Genomic DNA, 7,500 nt, shown 5'->3' with positions numbered 1-7,500 from the left:
CTATATAGAAGAAGATATTGACATGTATATATCATGCATGATAAGCATAGCCTCACCTCTAAGATTTTAAATGTATCGATAGTCTATAATTTATTAGATTGGAATTTGGTTTTTATTAATGTGCAAGTCCACACTGAAAATGTACAAGAAAGTGTAGTGAAATAATAAATTCAATGTTTCCGGTGAGCGGAATGAACCCAATGTCATCAGTGCATGGAGAGCAAGAGCCAACAAGGTAATGTTTAAATAAATGTTACAGTAAGAGACACTGTGGATATAGCAAGAGATGAAGGAAAAGGAATGCTTTTTTATGTGTTATTTCTTATTTTAGTTTTGTCATTTATTAAATGGAAATATAGATATTGAATGTACTTTTATAGACAGTGGCTTCAGTTATTATTAAGGGATTTAAAGGCCTCTTTTGTTTTAAGTACTACTTGTATATCATGTTATGATAAAAAAAAAATCTCAAAGCCAGTTTGGATTAATTCATATCTATATAACTATCTATTTAAACCATTTGTATATCTATTGGTTTCTTGCATCCTGTGTGCTTAATATACAATGCTAAACTATTGTTTGTTTAATCAGTAAATATAATATTTTGCTGTTTTCTTAGAACTGTATACTTGACAAACAAACATTTCCATTACACTCTGTTTTACACTCTATTATGAAGGGATGCATGACAACTTTGTCAACCTTTTTTGTTATGCATTTGATTTTCTGTGCACTTTGAATTTGATTGTTGTTTTATAGTGCATTCTAAACTCTTTGGATCTTATTAACTAGCTCCTTGACATTTGTTAATGTTATTTGTTTATAAAAATAAAGAGATATGCCAAAAAATTGTTTTAATATCATTTAACTATTCTGGTTATCCTATATTTTACTCATAAACCATGTTTTAAGCACAAAGAATGAAACGATGGAAAAAGGATAATATCTGTTGTAAAAGAGTAATACAGATTACAATATTCCTAAATACAAAATTCATAATATAATTGAAAATCTTGGGGATATGTAAATGAAAAGAGAGAGAAAGAGAGGAAAAATGAAAAAAAAAAGAACAAAGATCTGAATCAATAAAACCAAGGATATAATTGATTGTACAAGATATATATGAGGATATTTATGTTAAATGTATTTTAGTTTTACTATCTATATATCTATCTATCTGTATCTATGTCTACACACACACCTAGGGAGAAAAAGAGAAGAAGAGCGGCAAAAAGATGAGAATTGTGTGTGTGTGTGTGTGTGTGTGTGTGTGTGTGTGTGTGTGTGTGTGTGTGTGTGTGTGTGTGAGTTTATGTCTATTTATCTATGAACCATGGATGACATAACCAGTGAGAATCATCAGAGGATAATGTAAAAACTTAATTCTTCCATGAAATACAATTATTACTGTACAATAATGTTTAGTGTAAATATCTACAAGAAATGATTATTATAATGATAATAATGAAAATAATGATGATGATGATGATGATGATGATGATGATGATGATGATGATGATGATGATGATGATGATGATGATGATGATGATGGTGATGGTGATGGTGATGGTGATGGTGATGGTGATGAGAAAAAAAACCTCCATTGTATAAGGCACAAAACATGCAACCATGTATTGTAACTATGCTTTCAATGACTTATCAGCTTTCATGTTGTGTCATCTTTTTGTATGTCTATGATGTTTAGAAAAAAAACAAAAACAAAACAAACACACACACAAATAAATAAATAAAATATAACATACAATGCAAGAACACAAGGTTTCTAGGGTATGCTTCCAACAATTTGTCAGTTTTCATGTTTCTCTTTCTCTTGTATGTATATCATGTGGAAAAAAAAAATAAAAATAAAAAAATAAAAAATAAATAACATAACACAACAGCAATATCAGTTTTGCATAGTATACTTTCATAAAGATGTCCTTTTTCATATGATTTAGCATTTTTTTTTTCTTGATAAAATGTGAAAAATATTCAGTTGATGTAATTGCACATTTCCTTTCTTTCATAGACAAAGTCTGGCTATTTCATCTATCAAGTTAATTTGGTAGCATGTTCTTTAACGTGGATGATTTAGTGAAAGATATGCGAGTCTTTATAATAGCTGAAGATTTTCATCTGCATTTACAAAATATCATAATAACATGCCAAGTCTAGAAAAGATAGTCGTTAAAGAACTGGTATGTGTCTAAGCATTGAAACAGCCAGCCAGCCAGCCAGCCAGCCATCTCTAAGGTGTGTGTGTGATGTGTTCCATCAAAACTAGTCATGCTAACTAGAGCAGTTGGGTAGTTTGTTGGATTTAGCTCCTTTTGTGAAGTGTATAAGGACTATATTGTGGAGATATTGTGGAGAAGGTCCATTTCTACTTGTCCGAGAGTTGAGCGGAGGCAGTTTGGTAGTTTGTTGGATTTAGCTGGTTAGTGAATAAGGTCTAGATTTGTTTGAGATCTAGGGGAGAAGGTCGATTTCTGTTTGTCCGACGGCTGGTCGGGGCGCGCGTAGGCCTCACCGAGGCAAGAGCAAAGTCAAGTTGAATGTTGCTTGTGTATGAAATATGAAATGAGAAATGGAATGGATTGTATTGTATTGTCTTGTTTGCTGATGAGTGAGATTGTTTTTTGGTGTTTTTTGCTTGTTTTTGTTTTTGACTCAGTTTTTGTTGTTTAGTTAGTTGATGTTTGGTATGTTTTTTTTTGTTTGACGTTTGAGTTTGCGTTTTTGCTCTTTTTCTACGTGTTTTGCACTGGTCTCTGTTTCTTTTTTCCTTCTTGTTGGCTTTTTGTGTGGTTCGACTGTTTGTTTTAGTGTTGATTTTTGGTGAGTTTGTTTGTGAGAGAGAGGAATTCGAGTGTTTTCATGAGAGAGTGAGTGAGTGGGTTGGTACTGATAACTAGCTAACTACTGATCGGTTTGTAACCCGATCCCTCCCCCTCCTTATCTGGCTGGCTGGCTGGCTGTGGTCCTTCTTCCTCCCTCCCTCTCTCTCTCTCTCTCTCTTTCTTGCACGTACATTTTTATCTTCCTCTACCAAATCAAATTCAATGATTATTACTACTTCGTGCTCATACTCAGTGGCTATTTTCCTCATCAATCACTTTTGTGTGTCACCAGGTATCGTAATATTATTGATAGGCACAGTTTGCTACAAGGGATATCTGTCTGATTCAACATACATACATAGATTGTTTCTATCTCTTTCTCTGTTTCACTTGCCCCCCCCTTTTTTCCACTCCGTACCACCCACCCCCCCTCTCTCTCTCTCTTTCTCTCTCCCATCATAGACAGCGAACCAACCATTCATTTCTAGTCATTCATTCATTCATTCATTTGTTTTAGTTTTTGTAATAAATCGACTTTACACTTGTAAATGCATACATGCATGTATCATTTCTCACTTTCTCCCCCCTTGACTCTTGACATGAAATGGGCCTACACTCTTATTCATTATCATTGCTACTGCTTGTTACATCCTTAACACCATCGACACTGCTACTACTACTACTAATACTACTATTGCCTACATTTGTTTTTGCCCCTATCATATACTGAGATCAAATAAACGTTGGCTTGTTTCTTGATTTACTATCCTCTGTCTTTTGAATTTCTTCTTCTTCTCACATGTCCCAACATACATACACATACATACAACCACATACGCAGACAGACAGACAGACATACAAGAATTGATGAGAGCTCGCTCAAAGGAAACGAAACGAAACAGAGCAAACAAAGCAAGGCAAAGCAAAGCTAGGAAAAATGGCTATTCCACTTGCGTTTTCTTGGACCCTACTCGAACGAACAGACAAACAAACGAACTAGCAACCAATCAATCTAGCAAGCACGCATCTTCTCTCCGGATCACCACACATACACTTACGAATCAAATCAAATAATTCAAAGTATTATCCATCACACTTGCACTCTGACTGACTGACTGACTGATTGATTGATTGAGTTTTACCTTATCTGCATGCATACATGAAATAAAGAGAGACAGGCATGCATGCACATGCATATACGCAGACACACACACACACACACACACACAAGTACCAAGACAACTAACTCATCAACCAAGGGCAATTCCTTCAAGCTTGATAGAAACAACGGCGACATAATAATAATAATAATAATGATAATAATAGTAATAATAGACCTCACTCTAGTAAGGAAAGAGGTCACTCATTCACTCACTCCCTCCCAATTGCCATTATACCATCGTAACTACACCAGTGGTTTGTTGTTGCCTATATACTAAAAGCCAAACAAACAAACACATAGTCAATTGATAATATGATAGAGGTGGCCTGTTCCCCCCTCTCCCCACACTTGGAGAGGGGTTGGCCACCTCTATGCAAGTGTGGGGATAGGGAGGGAGGGAGGGAGGGAGAAGGGAAGGGAGGGGGGAACAGGGAGGGAGGAAGGAGGGAAGGGAGGGAGAAGGGAAAGGAGGGGGGAACAGGGAGGGAGGAAGGAGGGAAGGGAGGGGGGAACAGGGAGGGAGGGAGGGGGGAGGGAAAAGGGAAGGGAGGGAGGCATAGAGGTGGCCAACCCCTCTCCCTCCCTCCCTGTTCCCCCCTCCCCCCCCCCCCCCCACATGCAAATTGGTTTGCGACGACCGACCGACCGATCAATGAATAAATGAATACACGACACGAGTCAGTCATTACACAGATAGATGGATGGATAGATAGATACATAGATAGAGAGATACGACCACAATGTTTAGAATGCATTCCTTATCCACCTGGCCCTTAGGTCGATAACCGACAAAACAACCAGCAAGGAAAATCATGGAATCGCCGACGCCGCCGACGATATTCATTCGCTTACAAAAATGAAACAAACAAAAAAAGACATCGAGAGACGTACATGTTTACATTCTTAGCCATACTTGAGTCTTCACACTTATTTATTCCACTTGTCAGAGGAATAATGCTGTACATATTACTATTATCAAATATGGGGATGCTCACTCACTCACTCACTCACTCTCAAATGAACCAAAGTAAGGAAAGCAATTTTGCACACCTCCCTCCCTACCAAACTCTTATATAATGATTGGATGAACAAACAGTGAAGAAACAACTAAGCCGCACATGATATCTGTAGGCACTACTAGTGACATGCACACGCACACGTACACGCCATGCAAAACGTACACATTCATCTAGTAAAATGCATGCAATGAATAAATGCACACACACTCACACAACGCGCACGTCCACGTGCGTGCATGCATGCATAGATAGGCACATAGGCACCTGCATGCATAGGTATCTGCACACATACACACATAGACACCTGCACACATAGACGGACGTAGACACCTGCATGCATAGGTATCTGCACACATACACACCTGCACACATAGACACCTGCACACATAGACGGACGTAGGCACCTGCATGCACAGATATCTGCACACATACACACCTGCACACATAGACGGACGTAGGCACCTGCATGCATAGGTATCTGCACACATACACACCTGCTCACATAGACACCTGCACGCACGCACGCACACGCACTCAAAAAGAAAAGTCAAATCCAATCAAATAAAAGCCTAACTTGTCGCATTCACACGCACCCACACATGCAAATTGCTTAGTTCTCTCGCACGCACGCGCGCGCGCGTACACGGCATATAAACACGAAAAGAAGGAGGAGGAGGAGAAGAAGAAAAAGAAAAAATGATAATAATATTATAAACAATGAGAACTCAACGGCAAAATATATGAATTAATAAATAAAAAATAAAATAAAGCAACGGCCATACTATGCACGCACGCACGCACCCACGCACGCACGCACACGCACTCAAAAAGAAAAGTCAAATCCAATCAAATAAAAGCCTAACTTGTCGCATTCACACGTACCCACACATGCAAATTGCTTAGTTCTCACCTATAGCCGCTAATTACAAGCACAACGCACACGTGCACACGGCACGGGATAAGAGTAACACTGAGAGCAACACTAACCATATGGAATAATTCAAAGGCCATGCTCGGAAAAGTTGAAAATACCAGAAAATGCTCTTATAAGCAACAGCCGCACACACACACGCACAAGCACACACGCGTACACGGCACATACACGGCACATACACGGCACATACACGGCACATACACACGAAAAAAGGAAAAGGAGGAGGAGGAGAAGAAGAAAGAAGAAATGATAATATTATAAACTATGAGAACTCAACGGCAAAATAAATACATTAATAAATAAGAAATAGAACAAAATAAAATAAAATAAAGCAACGGCCATACTATGCACGCACGCACGCACGCACGCACCCACGCACGCACGCATTGGTTGGGAAATTGAACATGGAATAAAATATAATTGTGTGCTTGTGACTCGCTATTGCCCTAGGTTCGGTTACAAAAGAGAGAAAAAAAAAAAAAGAAGAAAAAAAAAAAAATAAAGTAAAATAATATTGGTCTGCTATTGCGTTAGGTTAGGTTCCCAAAAATAGAAAGCAAGAAAAAAAAAAAAAATATCAATCGTGTGCTACAGCGTTACGTTAGGTTTGGTTACCCCCCCCCCCAAAAAAAAAAAAAAAAAAATATATATATATATATATATAATATATGTATATGTAGATGGATATATAGATACAGACATACATACATACATACAACCATAGATGGATAGATAGACACATACATACATACATGCATGCATACATACATACATACATACATAAATAAATACATACAACCATAGATAGATAGATAGACACATACATACTTACTTACATACATACTTACTTACATACATACATACATACATGCCTACATCCATGCATACATAAATACATACATACATACATACATACATAAAAAAGAAAGAAACACACAGATTGATATAGAAAAAAAGCAAGTTAAAGGACTATTCATTTTATTATTATTCGTAAAACCGGGCGAGAAAAAAAAATTATATATATATATATATATATATATATATATGTATATATATATATATATATATATATATATTACATAAATATATAATATATATATACATATATATATATATACATATATATATATATATATATATATATATATATATATATATATTACATAAATAAATAATATATATATACATATATACATATATATTTATTAGTGATGGTATTTGTATTATTGAGAAAGGTGGCCAGCCACACGGCTATTTACTGTCGATTTATTTGTTTCTTAGAACGGTGTAAGAGTAACATTATTACAATAATATTGATGAGAAAAGTGGCCACATGGGTCTTTACAAATAATAAATAAAATGAATGATAAATAATACATAAATCATAATGATAACGTGAGTAAATAAGACCAAATAAATGAAAATAAAAGCATTATTTTTCTCTCTCATATATGTATGTGTCTCTCTCTCTCATATATGTGTGTGTGTGTGTAGACAGACAGACATATATATGTATGTATGTAATATATATATATATATATATAT

At 36.1% G+C, this 7,500-nt stretch overlaps 2 long non-coding RNA genes across 5 annotated transcripts in view; one reads left to right on the top strand and one right to left on the bottom strand.

Moving 5' to 3' along the window:
• LOC147467893 (uncharacterized) overlaps positions 1 to 7,500 on the top strand; it is a 294,003-nt gene that overhangs the window by 9,507 nt on the left and 276,996 nt on the right. For all 3 annotated transcript variants that reach the window (XR_015192648.1, XR_015192649.1, XR_015192650.1), the window contains one exon: positions 185 to 235. This is a non-coding gene — a long non-coding RNA (uncharacterized LOC147467893). The remainder of the gene's footprint in view (positions 1 to 184; positions 236 to 7,500) is intronic.
• Positions 1 to 7,500, bottom strand: part of LOC147467899 (uncharacterized) — a 181,472-nt gene that overhangs the window by 128,119 nt on the left and 45,853 nt on the right. The gene's annotated exons all lie outside the window — the stretch shown is intronic.

This window comes from Penaeus japonicus, unplaced genomic scaffold (assembly GCF_977035675.1).
Source record: "Penaeus japonicus unplaced genomic scaffold, GWHDUDI00000001_assembly GWHDUDI00000032, whole genome shotgun sequence".
Lineage (NCBI taxonomy): Eukaryota > Metazoa > Arthropoda > Malacostraca > Decapoda > Penaeidae > Penaeus > Penaeus japonicus.
This window is presented reverse-complemented; position numbering and strand designations above follow the sequence as displayed.